At 38.7% G+C, this 18,745-nt stretch overlaps 1 long non-coding RNA gene across 1 annotated transcript; it reads left to right on the forward strand.

Moving 5' to 3' along the window:
- Positions 1 to 3,693: 3,693 nt before the first annotated feature.
- On the forward strand, positions 3,694 to 12,163 carry LOC126969659 (uncharacterized). Its single transcript, XR_007730433.1, has 4 exons — positions 3,694 to 3,827; positions 4,409 to 4,474; positions 10,576 to 10,666; positions 11,135 to 12,163. It is a non-coding gene; the product is annotated as an uncharacterized LOC126969659 (long non-coding RNA).
- The last annotated feature ends 6,582 nt before the right edge of the window (positions 12,164 to 18,745 follow it).

Consider the following 18,745-nt stretch of genomic DNA (forward strand, 5'->3'; position numbering starts at 1 on the left):
CACATTTATGGGAACTAAATAGATAAGATTATTAATTTACAGAAGAAAATGCAATATTTTTTTTACTTTTTAGGGGATATTATATTGTTTTGGAAATGTTTTTTTGAGTTGGTTGTTTTTTTGTAAAATGTTTGTAGATCTCTCATCTCTCAATCTCAATAGAGGAAATCTCCCTCGAGGACAATTTCAAAAGAATTATGCGAAGAGCAAAAATAGATAGATCGTTGCGTCATGGTGCAATGTAACAACGAACGTAAGCGCATTGCAATAAGATTACAGACAGTTAGAAATTCTACCACAAATAAGGAGTAAAGTAAGTAAGCCGTTAAGGGGTTCCATTGATCATTATATTCGACCACGACAATTTCTTGGGCATAACGACGTTATGGTAGGTGACTCAAATATCTGGATAGCACATAAAAAATTCGGCCGAGAATCGTTAATTTGGCCCTAAGAGTTGAGGATTTCTGTTACTTTGTGGTGGATCCCATAATTAGAACTTAATTAAACTCTTGTCAAACAACCCTTCCAATAAAAAATCATCAAATTACGTTAGCATGATATTGAATTATTCATCCATTTGTCGCACATATACATAATGCAAATTTAAGACTTATATGGTTTTCTCGTGGATGCCATTGTCAGAACTAGACCAAATAAAATGGGACCAAACCATACGGGGAGCAACAGCATTCAAATAAAAAAAGAATCATCAAAATTTGTTCACCCAAACGAAAGTTCTGAGGTAACAAACATACAAAGAAATACCGTCGATTTGAGAGTCCTTTTTGAAGTCAGTTAAAAGTACGGTTAGTAATTATAATAATTCGTACAATAAATACGTACCCGCGCTGTTTCTAAGGAATGGTCTGTCAACATGGGCACGATATTGTCATCTATAACTAGTCTAGTCATAAATACTGTTACATAAAAACTTTCTTTTTTTTTTTTTCAACTTTTTAATTATTTTGAAATTGGAACACGAATATTATTTTAAAAACTTATTTCGATTTTGCACCATTTCACATATTTTTTCGTGTTCATTATCAAATTACAATATGGAAAGGGGCATTGAAGAAAGTAGGATTGTAGTGATCGTCTTGCACAAAGTGAGCATGGAGCCGTTGATCATATTCCAGACACTTCAAAAGCTTGGTATCAGCCGTATGTTCGTATATCGTACTATCAACAGATACTGCAACACTTCGTCTGTCGAAAGCCAGCAAAGATCGGGGCGGCCGCGTGTTGTTAAAACTACAAAGTCTGTTAATGCTGTTAAAGCCATAATTCGTCGAAACCCTATTAGGAAGCTAAAAATCTTATCGCAAGAAGTGAAAATTCACGTTAGGACTCTGTCGCGTATTATGAAACAAGACCTGAAGCTTATCGCCAGTATACAGGACATGCCCTACTTCAATATTTACAATTAAAGAGAGTGGATCGATCAAAACGCCTTCTGTCGCGATACGCAGGTGAAAGGCACAGCAATATCCTCTTTACCGATGAAAAAAATTTCGCGATCGAAGAACACTACAACAAGGAAAATGATAAAGTGTACGCTCACAGTTCTTAAAAGCTGCTCAAGTTGTCAGAAAGGTAAAACGTGGTCATCTTCCTACGTCAGTGATGGTTTGGTGGGGCGTGTCTTATCAAGGAGTCACAAAACCACATTTTTGTGAAAAAGGAGTGAAAACTTCAGCCAAAGTGTATCAAGATACAGTCTTGGATCATGTTGTGAAACCTCTCAGCATTACACTTTTTAAAAATATACCGTGGACTTTCCAGCAGGTGTCTGCACCTGGTCACAAGGCACAAACTAGCCTGGCTTGTAACCAACGTTCCGGACTTTATAAGAGTTGAAGACTGGCCCTCATCTAGCCCAGACCCTCAACCCTTTAGACTTCAAATTATGGTTAGTTTTAGAGGACATGGCCTGCTTTAAACGACACGGCAACATTGAGTCTCTTAAACAGTCTTTGGAGCAAGCAGTGGCGAAATTCCCTTGGAAACAGTGCGTAAATCCATAGATTCGTGGCCAAACAGATTAAAGGCCTGAATAAAAGCTAAAGGTGGCCTTTTCGAAGAGATTTTTTTTTAATTTTTTGCTGAGACGTTGATAAATATGTAGGTATAAATTTTATTAATATAACATTACTTCACATATAAAAAATGCATTATCATTTGTAACAGAACTTATGGCTGGACTAGGTATAAGCATGTAATGTGATCCCGGCTCCAGGCTGTCCTTGTCGAAATCACTACCCCATATGAAGGCTACCTTATGAAAGCTGAGAAGGACAGGTTCTTCTTCTTCTTCTTCTTCATACGGGCGCTTTCCACTACTCGACGACATATGCGCCTATTTTGCGTGCGAGGGTGGTAGAGGCTACTCCAACCAGCCAAGCTCCTCCAAGAAGTCACCCAACTTCTTAACGTCTCGGAAGACTTCCCGAAGAGTGCCTGGTAACCCCAGGTGCTTCGCCCTGTAGTTTGCCACCTCACTGCATTCCAGCAGAACGTGAGCGGCTGTTTCCTCTGCCCCCAGGCAACCTCTGCATAGAGGGCTGTCCGTGACACCTATATTAAAGAGATGCCTGTTAAAAATGCCGTGACCTGTGGCCGCACATAATATTAAGCTTAATCGACACCGATTAAGTTGTAAGATTTCCCTGGTAAAACGCAAGTCGGCGCAAGGTAAAGCTGCTTTGGCTTGCCTGCACTCCTAAAGGCTATCGCAGTATTGTTGATGTAGTGCTTTTATCTTTTGATTTAAATGGTGCCTGAACCAACTATGTGGCAGAGGCAGGAAAGGCTCTGGTCCAACCGGTTGGGTCTCAGAACCCCTTCTAGCTAGTTGGTCTGCCGCCTCATTGCCCCTGACCTCACTATGACCTTTGATCCACTGAAGTGTTAGGTTGTTGTTTTTACCAGCCACCTTATTTAATGCTGAGTGGTATTCAAGTAATAGGCTGGAATTTATTATCTTACCTTGAAAGGATTGTAATACCGATTTGCTATCAGAGAGTATTCAAATGGAGTGATCTTGAACCTCTCTGGCCAAATAGCATTGGCAGCTAGCAAAATCCCCATGCATTCAGCCTGGTATACAGTGTTAAGCTTACCCAAGGACTCGGATATGCTGATATTTAGATCTTCCGAGAAGACTCCCGTACCAAGGACAGGTTAAACAAGTACTTTGACTTGGCTAATGAGATGACCGAGGAGACGTTGACGCGACCATTATACCCGGATAGTCCTTACGGCGGTCTTATAGCGAAGAGCCTTGAACAATATATCAAAAGGTTCTCGCTAATCGGTTGGCTCAAAGATCAAACACAGATGCCTCTGTTTGCGGCTCTGCTACCGACAGCTCAGCCCTTGGGCATGACTCCGCTGCTATATTTCCTGATCATTATTAGAGTTCTGACTGTAATATATTTTAGTAGGCTAAGTGATATGATAACACCTAAAACTACTCCTGTCAAAACTATTGCTATCAACAAGGGGCACGCGGGGACTACTTCTATAGTGTCAATATTCTAAGACATTTCCTATCTGTATACTCTGAACGGGCTGTATTTGTGTCAATGAACATCGTCAAACAGCAAGAGTGTCAAACATGACATAAAGTCAATATAAATGTATTCAGAGTAAATACGTGAATGTTTAAGATATCCGCGTACGCGCTCCACCCGCTGGTGCGCCGCTTCGTGCAGCTGTGGCGCTGCGTGCGAGTGGCCTCCGACTGGCTGACCCTGGTGCTGCTGGTGCTGTGCTGCCAGTGCGGGGCACGGCCTCCTGCCTCGCGCTCCACCACGCCCGGAGAGGTACGGCGGGACTTGTTCTGAGGCAACAAACACCTTGAATATGAAAGCATTTGCCGCATGAACAATTTAAACGTTATGAATCAAATATACTTACACGTTCCAATTTCGATGCAATGACTGTACCTGGAGCACGTACGCGACACGTCGGCCGACCAGACAAACAGTCATAAAACACAATGATTGACGGAACCAAACAGAGAGGCGAGCCGCCTGCTAGTACATGTGTGATATACGGTCAATTAGCCTTCTTTATGAGCAATTCATTCAATTATGTGACGTAGAGTTAATGTGATTCAGCTGTAGTTTTTAACTAATAGGTTAATAAATCATGTTAAATGTGTTTAAACAATGTTAAATGGATCAACTCTAGTATCTGATAGAACTATACAATTCATCATTACAATAGGAAGCATTATTGTAAATCTGCATCAATTAAAATATATAATAAGTTTCAGCATTGATTCACGAGTCATACAATTTTCTATTACAATAAGATCCATATTTAATTTTAGTTATATAAAGTGCTATTTCCAGGAAAATTTTCAAAATATAAAAGTTTGAAAATATTTCTTTTATTTTAGACAATATGTCTGCATGACGCGGTGGATATCGACAAGGCGAGCGGTGAGCCCGTGAACATTGAACTGGTTAGTTTTAGCTAGTTGAGATTAACTAAATACCTATATAATACGTCTATATCTTTTCACTTTGAATATAAGTGAAGTATCATCCGTAAACAAAACTTGCTTATGTTTTAACAAGATTAGATATATCATTTAAATATCGGTCGGAGGATCAGGAAGGATTCCTTGTGGTTCCCCCCTCCCCATATTGAAAGGAGTTAACCTTTTTTCTTAATTCTATTGTTTGAATTAAAAAATCATAAGATCGAGCGTGGTTCCTTGAACGTTATAGTGGCATAGCTTCCTAACCAACGTTGAACACAAGCAAAAATAATAAATCATAGAAGATGCCAAGTCACAAATACATTCTGTGATGTTGGCAGGCTTCAACAATATTCTTGATTAGCTCAACACCTACAGCATACCATTTACTACTACTGAAAAGTTGAGCTTATATGAGAAAAAGTGGCAACAAAAACATTGCCGCTCTTTTAAATTAATATTTACAGGTCAGCGGTTACTGCCGTTTAATTCCAACTCAAACGAGGATATCAACTCCACCATCTGGTTGTTTCACGTTCCTCAACAGTGCAGTTTTTAAAGAACATTCTTCCACGTACAATCAATGTATAGGAATGGCTTTCTTTTGAATTGTTTCTTAATTATTATTATGACATAAAAACACGGGCGTACACTTTACTAGAAGGCCGGCAACGTTTCTGTGATTTCTCTGGCATTGTAGATGAATATAGGCGGCGGTCATAACTAAACACCAGTTGACTAGTACGCTCAACTGCGAAACCCACGGGTTAACCTAAAAACTACGAATTCAAGAATACATTCCATTTTAGCTTGATGAATGTTATGTTATAATCTATATCAGTACCTGAAAACCAGTTTTACTTCTGTGAATGTTTGCGTTTTGTGACTTATACCTTTGATTTTTCTTTTTGTTATTATTGTATTTGTGAAACATGTGTTAGGACGCATTTATATTTTGTATCTCTTTCCTATATTGTTCAGTTCTTGTGATGTGTTTGTTATGTTTCCTTGTAATAATAAATAAATAAATAAATATTTGAACTTGAACACAAATAACGCTTTAAATATAACGAATACCATTTCATAAAACATAAGATTATCATGATTGTTGAGTGGCTGGTCCTTGGTGGTCCTGGTAAGCCCTGGGAAAGTCTTGTATTCCGATTGTATTAAAGTGCGAGCTGTTTCTGATATTTTGTGAAACACCAATTTAAATTTTTTTTTATACCTCGATGAAAAGCTGTCTTAAAGTGCCTGGTACGAGGGACAAAAGTGGCCGATTCTCTCCCGGCAAGACGACTTTTGTCCCTCGTGCCAGGGATTAAAAGCGAGCTTTTCATCCAGATGGGAAAATCGTATACGCACCACGTGAGTTAAGTAGGACATTGCCACCCGCAATTGTCAATATACCGCTGGTGAGAATGACCTACTTTTCTCCTTATGTGCGTGATATACTATTCTTCCTTTTTAAGTGACTTCAAAAAAGGAGGAGGCTCTCAATTCGTCGGCATGTTTTTTTTTTATGTTTGTTACCTCAAAACTTTCGACTGAATGAACCGATTTAGATGATTCTTTTTTTATTTGAAAGCTACTGCTTCCCAAGTAGTCCCATTGTAATTTGGTCCCGATCTGACTATGGAATCCATGAGAAAACCATAAAAGTCTTAAATTTTGCTATACATACGTATAGCAAAGTGGATAATAAATTTGCGATTAAATCAATGTCGCACCAACCGATTTCGATGATTCTTTTTTTATTAGATAGGATATAGTATCATATCTATCATAGATAGTTTGGTGAGGGATTGGATAGGTTCTGATTACGGAATCCATGACAAAGTAACGGAACACTGTCTATAATCAAATTGCAAAGTACTGACGTTCATTGCTGCATTGAAAAATTTAGCATATTTACACATATTTAGACAAATTGTTAGATAGTGTACTTCAAATTCACTAAAAATAATAAAATAAAAAAAAATTAACAAAACAACAACCGCCTTCAAAAACACTATTCTAAATCAATAGATATAATGTGCACTAAAAAGTATAAAAATAATTGCGTATTTTTATACAATCTAATTAATTAATCTTATTCTAGTTACGAAGCCGGAGAATCCCTCCCCGAGCATTCGCGCTCGGGCTGTCCCTCGTATTCTGGGGAGGGCACAGTACCGCGCATTTCACAGGACAAACAGGGCAGCAACACCACGGCACCCCGCTCCACGCTTAATGTTGACTTCTGTAACATCAGGGGAATTCACTCCAATTTAAACGCCGTCCACCACCACCTTGAGACGGCGCAGCCAGCCATGTGTTTCCTTACGGAGACGCAGATATCTCGACCTAGCGATACGTCATATTTAACGGGTACAAAATTGAGCAGAATTTTTTGCCTCATGCCGGGGTTTGTGTGTACGTTAGGGAGGATATCTGCTGTCGCCGTCTCGGCAATTTTGAGGGTAGGGACCTGTCTACTCTCTGGCTCCGCGTAGATTTAGAGGACCACATCCGCATCTATGCGTGTGTCTACAGGTCCCATAGTGGTAACGCAGAAACAGATCACCTCATGGGCTGCATTCAAGCGGCATTTGATGACGTGCTTGCACAGATCCCCTCCGCTGAAATCGTAGTCTTGGGTGATTTCAACGAGCACAATGCCGAATGGCTTGGATCACGTACCACAGACTACGCAGGGCGATCTGTGCATAATTTTACATTGGCGTATGGTCTGTCCCAATTGGTTGAGTCGCCAACGCGGCTCCCGGATGTGGATAGCCAAATGCCGTCCTTATTAGATCTTCTGCTGACTACACTTCCCGATAGTTACCAGGCACCGTCGACGCCCCTCTCGGAACGTCTGACCATTGCCTGGTCAGGAGTGTAGTGCCTAACCGACGCCAACGTCGCAGACCACCAGCAACCCGCCGCGTTTGGTACTACAAGTCAGCAGACTGGGATAGGATGCGTTCCTTTTTTGCATCCTACCCTTGGGGCAAGGTTTGTTTCCCTTCGGATAACCCTAGTGCCTGCACCGTTGCAGTAGCTGATGTGATACTGCAGGGCATATATATTTTTATACCAAGCTCTGTAGTACCGAACGGTGGCAGATCACAGCCCTGGTTCGATGCGTCAGTTAAAGCAGCATCTGACTGCAAAAAACAGGCGAACCGAACTTGGGTTGCGGCGCTGGGCTCAAAAGATCCGAACTGCAAACTTCTGAAGAGGAAATATAACCGTGCCGCCAGATTTTTTTTCGGCAAATCGCCCGTGCGAAATCGAAGCACGTCGTCAAAATTGGCGAGCACCTTTCCAGTTACCCGACCGGAACACGCAAGTTCTGGTCGTTGTCGAAAGCTGCTCTTGGTAACTTCAACCAGCCGTCCATGCCGCCGTTGCACATGAGGAATGACACCCTGGCCCATACGGCAAAAGAGAAAGCCGATCTCCTGTGCACTTTTTTTGCCTCCAACTCGACTCTTGACGACAACGGAATAACACCGCCGACCATCCCACGGTGTCAGAGCTCCATGCCTGAAGTACAGTTCAGACAAAAAACTGTTCGGCGAGCTCTTTTTTCGTTGGACGTCAGGAAGTCGAGCGGGCCGGATGGCATTTCTCCAATCGTGTAATACAAGAAAGTGTGCCCCTGAGTTGACGCCGTTGCTAACGCGTTTATTCCGACACTCTTATTCAAAAGGCATAGTCCCTGACTCATGAACGTCAGCCCTTGTCCATTCGATCCAAAAAAAGGAGACAGTTCGGATCCGGCAAACTACAGGCCTAAAGCAATTACCTCCCTGCTTTCCAAAATCATGGAGAGCATAATTAACCGCCAGCTCTCGTTATACCTTGAGGGTCACCAGTTGATCAACGACCGGCAGTACGGCTTTCGCCATGGTCGGTCGACTGGCGATCTTCTGGAATACCTAACACATAGATGGGCGGCGGCTATTGAAAGCAAGGGGGAAGGCCTGGCAGTAAGCCTGGATACAGCGAAGGCCTTTGATCGTGTATGGCACAAGGCGCTCCTCTCAAAACTTCCATCATTTGTGCTTCCCGAGAGCTTATGCAAGTGGACTTCCAGCTACCTCACTGGGCGCAGCATACAGGTCGTTGTCGACGGTTATTGCTTGATTCCAAAGCCCGTAAACGCTGGAGTGCCTCAAGGCTGTGTCTTCCACGCTGTTTCTTCTGCATATCAATGATATGTTGGACACCTCCAACATACATAGCTATGCAGACGACAGCACTGGTGATGCCGTATACACGGGCCATGCAGGTGTCTCTCGGGAAATCGCCAAACACTGCCGGGAGAAATTTGTGTCTTCTATCGTGTCCTCTCTCGAGAAGGTTGCGGAATGAGGTAAGTTGAACCTTGTCCAATTTAACCCCCAGAACCAAGTTTGCGCGTTTACCACTAAAAAACTCCTTTTGCCTTATCACCGCTCTTCGACAACACTTCCCTTAAAGCCTCGCCTAGTATCGGAATACTGGGTCCCGAAATCTCGAGCGATTGCAATTTGGCTTTGCCCTCCAGATGCCGTGGCCATCTGGAGGGCAAAGCCAAATTTGCTTCGAAGAAGCTGGGGCTACTTCAAGCCGGCCCACATTCTAGCACTCTACAAAGCGCAGGTCCGGCCACACATGGAGTATTTCTGTCATCTCTGGTCTGGCGCACCCCAGTATCTGCTCGATCCATTTGACCGCGTGCACCGCAGAGCAGCTCGAATTGTCGGGGGCCCAGTGCTCTGTGAACGGCTAGATCACTTGGCATTGCGAAGAGACGTCGCTTCATTGTGTGTCTTCTACCACATTTATCACGGGGAGTGTTCCGAAGAGCTGTTTATCCTAATTCCTGCCGCCGAATTCCACCTTCGCATGACACGCCACAAATTAGGATATCATCCCCACCATCTGGATGTGTGGCGGTCCTCCACAGTGCGGTTTTCAAGGAGCTTTCTTCCTCGTACTACTAAGCTGTGGAATGAGCTTCCTTGTGCGGTGTTTCCGGGACGATACGGCATGGGTACCTTCAAAAAAAGCGCGTACACCTTCCTTAAAGGCCGGCAACGCTCTTGCGATTCCTCTGGTGTTGCAAGAGAATGTGGGCGGCGGTTATCACTTAACACCAGGTGACCCGTACGCTCGTTTGTCCTCCTATTCCATAAAAAAAAAAAGATTATTGTAATTTTTGGAGTCGGTGTCATCCAAGATAGATTTGTTACTACATACATAGTTATAGGTAGGATGTGCTTGAGTCGTGAGGAGGCGAGAGGCGAGAGCGGGTTGCGGCGCAAGGACACCGATTCCAAAAATAACAATAATCGTAACTAGAATTAGATTAATTGATTAGATTGTATAAAAATACGCAATTATTTTTATACTGTTTAGTGCACATTATATCTATTGATTTGGAATAGTGTTTTTGAAGGCCGTTGTTTCTTTGTTAAAAAATTTTTTCTGTATCATATGAGTACATGACACTACTTTTTAAATCAGATTTCTATATTCTTGACATAAGAGTCCTTAAGTAGATCCTTGCTCTTCTATTCGAACATATTTTATAGCTTTATATTATGTACTAGCTGACCCGACAGACGTTGTTCTGTATATAATAAATAAAATAATGTTTTTATATGAATTTGTCAATAATATATCATAACATCAAAAATTACTTCGCTAAATATGCACCCTGCTGTCGCAATGAAATTGTTTCACAGCAGAACTGTCAAACCGTGCGTCAATAAATTCTCTCATAGAAATTATGTATGGACACATCAAAGGAAAAACAAATTTGTTGTTTTTATTTAATTGAGCAGCATTTTCCTATTTATTCACCTTTTAAACCTTTTCTGGACTTCCACAAATAATTCAAGACCTAAATTTGCCAAATCGGTCCAGCCGTTCTCGAGTTTTAGCGAGACTAACGAACAGCAATTCATTTTTATATATATATAGATGTTTTTATTTATGTTATACATCTTTTGCCGCGTTATGTCAAAGTGATTTTTCACAAAGTATAACTTGTAGTGTACACACTCGTACAATAAGTACACACACCCTTCTCTTTTGTTTTTCAGATACAAGACAACAAAAATAAATCTTCATCAAAAGATACATCGAGGGATTTTCCCAAAGTACATGTTGTGTTAAATAGATCAAATAAAAACAGTGAGTGTTCAATACACAGTTTTTAAATAATAATTTGAGTTGTTTATGAATATAATATATCCATGTATATAAACCTGTAGTTGGTATTTTAAGATTTTTTTATAAGGCTTTAATATTGGTTTACCTTGTATGAAAATAAAATAAAAATCAATATTATTACAACAGCACGTTTTCGTTTTTCGAAACGTTAAAATAGTAGTGTTAAGAAAATAGCTGCATCTGTTAATAAGAAGGTCTTCAGCAATTGGTATTTGATGTTTATTACAATGTGATACCTCCGAGCGTTTCTGACAGATGTAACCTGGATTAAGTGGTTCTATACTTATAAGTTACTCTTTAAGATCCGGAACCCGAGACACGAATCGAAGTCTCGCCAATAGCTTCAACATGATCCTCGCAGATATTTCCTTCCCGAATTAGTATATCATGTTAATGTTTTGTTTTAAATTTATAATTGTTTACTTCCAGGTAAAACCTAAGAAGATTAATAAAAGGCATTTATTTTCTCAAAATTTTTAGAATTCTTTTTGATGTCATTTCAAATAACTACTAGATACAAGATACTACTACCGCTTCGGAAACAAATGGCGCTCTGAGAGAGAAGAAGCGGCGCAAGAAACCCTCCCAGCATTCTTTTTTTGCGCTCTTTTCAATAATAATATACAATATTGTACAGTCATTTATATCGCTATAAAATAATCCAGGCTGTCCGATCATTTAGATATTCAGCAGTGGAGTAATAGGATTTACGACGGAGCCATTTTTTATAAAACATTTAAATTTATTTATAGAGAATGCCTGAACAGTGGCTGGGACTTTATTATAGAAATGTATACATTTACCCTTAAAGCTATTATGTATCTTATGAAGCCTACTAGAATTAGTTACAAGCAATCCCTTATTTCTTATCATAATGAAAATCAATTTTAAGAGTAAAAAGGTGACGATTTTTGTGAACGTATATTAAATTTTCATAAATGTACTGACAATGAACAGTCATAATATTTATTTCTTTCAATTTTTCTTTGAGAGACTGTCTATAAGCAAGCTGATATATAGCACGAACAGCTCTCTTTTGCAGAGCAAACACTATATTAATGTCAGCAGTATGACCCCAAAATAAAATACCGTACGTCATGATGCTGTGAAAATAACTGAAGTACACTAATCTAGCGGTCGCAACATTCGTGTACTCTCTGATCTTTCTAACTGCATATGCCGCAGAGCTGAGTCTATCTGCTAGATGGGCAATATGTGGACCCCACTGAAGCTTTTTATCTAACGTGATACCCAAGAAGACCGTAGTGTCCACAAGTTCCATTCTCTGGTCATTTATAAGTACGTTGGTTTGTACCTCCGCTGTGTTTGGTGTAATGAACCGTAAACACTTTGTTTTTTTACTGTCGGCATACTTATTTAGATGAATTGTTTTTTTTTTACTTTTATTTTGTGTATATAGATAATTATAATATTTAATAAATTTAATAAAAAAATGTCTATCTACTATTTTTTATTGAAAGCGAGTATCCCTAGGAAAATATCGAGATATACGCGTAGGTTGTCAACTCTTGCAACTTACAAAGGATGTTTCTCCTAAACTTAAACATACAAATAAAAGAACTTCTTGACTCTAGACCGCGACAGTTTCAAATATTACAATTACCTGACTATTTCATCTAATAGTTTAGTCTGATTAAACAAAAAAATATTGTATAATAATCTATGTTTGAAACAGACTTATAGTTATAGATAAGTTAAACATTTACGGCCTCACAAATAAAATTGGCATAAAGCTATAACTAAGCATAAACCAAGAATATTTTAAATGTTTACAAATAGACATTTTGCTTACGAATGGTTTCTTCAGACGTATAACGTTTCCCGCGTTTATTTACAAGGCAGCTTGTGATTAGAAAAAACCGATTTAACATTGTATTGACAGTGTCAATGATAATGTAAATATTTCGCATTATCTTTGTTTATCATCAGTTATAACTTTATACCAAGTTTATTTGTAAGGCCGTTAATGTTCGTCTTCTAATAATACCGGCACTTTGAAATTAGATACTTAAATTTTTTATTGCTAATATCTTTTTTATAATATTTATTATTGGTTATTCCGATTATTTTTATACGATATCTAAAAATTTAAATTTTCAAGAGTTATTATTATGCCTTGTATTTAATTATTATTTATCTTATATTTTCTGCTCATAAACGTTGTCAATTTATCAAGATTATGAAGTATTTTAAGTAGGTCTATCAAAAACAATTGAATCGATAGTACCACTCAGAACTTTTAATATGAAGTTCCCTGCGCTACGTGACTCGGGTCACCAACGAGGACGCTTCCTCATAAACTTCATCAGATAATTAGAATCAGCCCGCGGCTCTCATCTACGGATATTTATTAAGCTTCGGATTTGTTGGAACAACCTAATTATAAAGTTGAGGTCACAACGCCGCCCGCCGCCCGCCGCCCGAAGGTGTCCACCACAAGAGGGACTGCGTCACGCTGGCAGGACACGGGACTCATCGTCGGTCTGGTCTGAGGAGGGGTAAGCCAGGGCTGGTACCACCCACACCTATCATCAAATTGATTGTCAAAAATCCATTTGTCTCCAAAGGTATCCTTTCGCCAACATGTCTCCGACCTTGCTTCTATTTTCAATCGTCTTAAAAAGTGTCATTATGTGCTTACTCCCTGATATCCCCGTTCATGAACCGTTTTGAAATTTGTTTTCGTGTGAACGTATAGTACTCCCAAATCGGTCCCAGTCACCGCCCCACATATTCTCATGCCACAACAGAGGAGTTTCAGGAACGTTCTCGGCCTTTTATTTATTTATTATAGATATACCAACAAGCTATTCTAAACTAAACAAAAATAAGAAAAATATAAAACGAACATTATGAACAGAATATCTTTCTTACAGGTATGTACAGCTCTGTTGTATTATTAAAAATAATGTTAGTACAAAAAACGCAAAGAACTTTAAAGGCTAATAAATGTTAAAATACAAATTATTTCTAATGTTGAAAATGAGTAAAACAAACCATATAATATATAATTAAACACTATTATAAATAACACTGTTGCAAAGTCTTTTAAATTGTAGCACCGACATCCCATCCCTTGTAGAAAAGTATAGGTGTTCTTTTGGACGTCCCTATGTCGTATGTTCACGGTAGCATCGCACAAGGAAGCTCATTCTGTGGCTTGGTTGACGTGGAAGAAAGTTCTTTGAAAACCGCACTGTAGAGGGACGCGACATATCCAGATGGTGGGAATGATATTCTAACAGCTCTTTGAAACACTCTCCGTGATAGATGCGGTAGATAGATGATAACCCAAGTAGAAAGTACAAATTTTCTTGGTGTGACTATCGATAGAGATCTTCAATAATAAAAAAAGCATTTATTGCACAGAAAAAGTGCATCAGATCAATCTGTGGTATTAAGCCTGACGTTTCATGCAAGCCCTTTTTCAAGTCACTGAAATTATTGACACTGCCCGATCTATACATTTACGAGATGGCAAAATTTATAAAGGAAAATCACAGTGTGCTATACTTACAGCAAATGCATATGACCTACCGTACTAGAATTCTTAGGAAAGCTCATAGGTTAGTGACTAGAGTCAATAAAAAGTAAAATTGCTTCTGGATAGGCATTAAAATTTTCAATAAGATCCTTGACTAATTTAAGTTGTTGCCTTTTTCAAGATTTAAAGTTTTAAAATTTACACAGTTGGCTTCTTCAAAACACATTTTATTCAATAGAAGAGTTTTTTGACCACAAAGAGTAAAGGATTTTGACATTGCATTGTAAGTGGATTATTCTTATCTTGACTTTAATATTTTTTTTTGTATTGTATAAAATTATAATTTTGTGTTGTATAAAATAAATTAATTTATATTGTAATAAAATTTTTGCCCAAGACCAAGTTTGCAGGTAATAGCTAAATAGGAGATACTTTAAGCTATTGTAAGACCAAATTTGTACGACCCTATTTAATAGCAAAATATAAATGAATATGAATAGAAGACACACTATGAAGTCTCTACGCAACCACTTCCCTATTTTTTTTTTGTTTGATAATAAGGGGCAAGACGAGCAGGACGTCAGCTGATGACAATTACAAGGCTCAGGATTCTTGAAAAACCAAAAATTCTGAGCGGCAATACAACTGCTCTCGTCACCTCGAGACATAAGATGTTAAGTCTCACTTGCCCAGTAATTTCACTAGCTACAGCGCCCTTCAGACCGAAACACAATAATGCTTACACATTACTGCTTCACGGCACTAATATGCGTCGTTGTGGTACCCAAAATCTAGCCGACATCCTGTGCAAAGGAGCTTCCCACTATAAAATATAATAAAAATTTAAATATACATCGAAATCAACATTCACGGATAGTGGAGTGTATTTCGAGAATTAGTTATCCAGAGTCCGTTTTATAAATGCCTTAAGCACAAGTACCTTACATCGCCACCGTGAGGATTGTGCGTGTGCTGTACGTGACACGTTGTGTTCACACAATATAACATGGCGCGTGTCCACACGAGTGTTACTAACGTGATGGTGTCGGCAGCTCGCTCGCAGCTCGTAGGACGGACTCGCTTTGATCGTCCACGAGCAAATTACAATGAGTTTCACATTCCTTTTGTACGTTGAAACACAATGAAAATATTATATTATTCATTTACACAAAGCTTTTACCTTCTTTATGTTTATTTTAATTAAACCCGTCGGTTTAGCGTCGAGTTTGCTAAAACATCAAAAATTACAAAATAGACATTTTAATTACGCCCAGTAAGTTTCTCGCACCAGTGTACTTAGGTTTAATAAAAGGTAAATATTGTAGTTGAATATAATGCCTCAATTTATTATTTTTGGAATTTTCATTCGTAAGAGTCTAAAATAAAGAATGAGATTTAGTTATACGAGTATGAAAGTCCGCCAGTTTCAAACAAGTCAAGGACCTCCAACTTCCTCACTGGGCGCAGTATACAGATCGTTGTCGACGGTTATTGCTCGAACCCTAAGCTTGTGAACGCTGGAGTTCCCTGGCTGTGTATTTCCTACACTATTTCTTCTGCATATCAATGATATGTTGGACACCTCCAACATGCATTGCTATGCTGACGACAAAACTGATGATGCCGTATACACGGGCCATGCAGGTCTTTCTAGGGAAATCGTCGACCATCCGAATGAAACTTGTGTCTTCTAACGTCCTCTCTTAAGAAAGTCGCGGTATGGATAAAATGAACCTTGTCAGATTTAACCCCCAGAGGACTCAAGGTCTCATCATGAGTAATGACAAATGATCTCTCAATCATTTGATTAATCTGGTGGCAAAGCCTTAAGCCAAAAATTGGCATTGAAGAAACTGTGCGTCATAAATAGAGCACGGCAATACTTCAAGCCGGCCCACATTCTAGCGCTCTACAGGTCCGGCCACATAAGGAATATTGCTGTCATCTCTGGTCTGGCGCACCCCAGTATCAACTCGAACCATCTGACCGCGTGCAACGCAAAGCAGATCGATAACTCGGGGACCCAGCGGCCTGTGAACGGCTCGATCACTTGGCGTTGTGTAGAGACGTCGCTTCATTGTGTGTCTTCTACTGCATTTGTCACGGGGAGTTTTCCGAAGAGCTGTTCCACCTGATTCCTGACGCAGAATTAAGCCTTCACACAACACGCCGCAAATAAGAATATCATGCCCACCATCTGGATGCGTTGCGTTCCTCCACAGTGCGGTTTTCAAGGAATTTTCTTTCACGTATTACAAAGCTAGGAATGAGCTTTTTTTGCGATGTTTCCAGGACGATACGACATTAGTACCTTCAAACAAGCGCGTACACCTTCCTTTAAGAGCGCCAACGCTCCTGTGATTCCTCTGTTATTACAAGAGAATGTGTGCTGAGAGAGTGATCACCGCGATCATAACATAACATCAGTCCTCCATACTATTATTATAACAGTAGTTACTATTACTAATAAAACATTGTCCTTCTCTTCCATAATAAAAATAATAAACATAATAAGACATATTTTACCCCTAAGAGGATGAATTTATGATGGAAAATATATATATAAAAGTAAAGAAACAAGTTGTTTACCTTAATATTGTAATAAATCGAAAAAAACTAATGACAGTTTTAATAACTTACTCTCTCGGTAGACTCGACGTCTCCTCACCCCAGTACAACAGGAGGTCTACTCGCAAAATCGTCAAGGATACATTCGAAACGATATAATAATACTCCGAATATATCGGACCTACCCTACTCTAATAAATGTTCAAATTCCTTATCGTTTATCGTAACCATAGACTAATATTTTGATTTTTTTACGATGCTAGATTGAAAACCTTGAAAAATTTAATAATATCTGTGCTATGTCGCTGTTAATGAGTGGCCTAAGTCAAAATATAGTTTAGACATTTAAGCGCGTTCATTCAATTTGTTTTGGATTGGCATTAAAAATTTATATCTGGACGACCGAGCCTTGCTCGGATTTTTAAGAATGTACAAAACTTGAAAAAAAAATACGATAGGACATCTGGATTCGAACCAGGGTCTTCTGCTTTCCAGATCACCCAATGTCCCATCTGAGCTATTATAGTCTTGTGTATATAATAAATATATATATATATATATATATAAAACACGGATAAATTACATTTTTTAATATTGAAACCTAGCTAGGTCGAATTCTCGCCCCCGAAACTACCTGTATACTAAATTTTATTAAAATCGTTGGAGCCGTTTCCGAGATTCAGAATATATATATATACAAGAATTGCTCATTAGATAATGAAGGAGGCGATTTGATATACTTTGAAAAAACTGAAGAGCTAATATAAAAAAGTAAGTATTTTTGCACTTTGTTTTGTTGTAGTTTGGAATATAAAGTAATGTCAGATTGTAGTGCCACGATATATCGAATATCAATTTTAGGAGTAAGCACAGTCTGAATTTTTCTGGTATGCCATCACATTAACCCATAAACTATATATCTTACTAAAAATTGGAGAACTCGTAAGGTTAACGCAAAAAATAATATTTGCTTTGAGAATTTTTTACACCGTTGGTTCTCCCTCAGAACACCATAAAGCGATGGGTGTGCTTTAATTAGCATCACAAATAACTCTCAAATATCCAATTTAAAAAAAAATATGAATTATGGTAATTCAATCAGATTAAAGTATAATTTCAAATAGAGAACAAAACCTTCGAGAAGTACGCTTTACCCCGCCAGTTAACGTGCTCAAGGCCAGACACTGTCTAAGGCTGACAACGGTTTAAATCCGACTGTCTCTCACAACACAGGACAACGTAATGTTCAAATACAGAGCCCCGCGAGGAACTAACTCATTTAAACCCATAAAGACGTTTACAAAGAGATACTCCGATAATTTCAACTTTAATTTGAATAAATGAATGAATTTAAACTAAAAATTTCATTGAAACTTTAATGTTTTAATTATTTTTCTTTTAAATTCAAATCGTTGTTTTGGAACTTAAAAGTTATATCGAAATACCAACCTACCAAGTAGCAAGAGCTACCAACGGCCACGAAGTAAGTAAATGGTTTATGTGTAAAGGTTCTAATACTCATACAACTCCAGAGTACATGCAGCATGTACCTCCCGCCCGCACGGCGTAGGGATCATACGCGTCCTCCGCCGGACCTCCAGAATTTCTATTTATTTTTAACAATTATTCTTTCTTGTGGAACGACACTTTAGATGTTTAAAGCAATTAATGTAAACACAACGTAATAACACTCCAAGATAAATTAAGTTAATTAAGAGTTGTCTTAGTACTATCATTTATAGATAAGCTCTTCCCAACTTGATACCTTTTAGCTGTTACAACTACGAGCCTTATTTCAATAGTAGGTACATAATATCTAATACATACCATGTCGTCATACGGTGAACATACGTACTAAGTAGAATACTATTCAAATAGCTAACTTCACTGTTAATATTATATACATAATAATAATTAAGTCACGCCAGTTGACATCGATACCAAACAATCACCTGAATGTCGTAAGG

Source organism: Leptidea sinapis, chromosome 18 (assembly GCF_905404315.1).
Source record: "Leptidea sinapis chromosome 18, ilLepSina1.1, whole genome shotgun sequence".
In the NCBI taxonomy this organism is placed as follows: Eukaryota; Metazoa; Arthropoda; class Insecta; order Lepidoptera; family Pieridae; genus Leptidea; species Leptidea sinapis.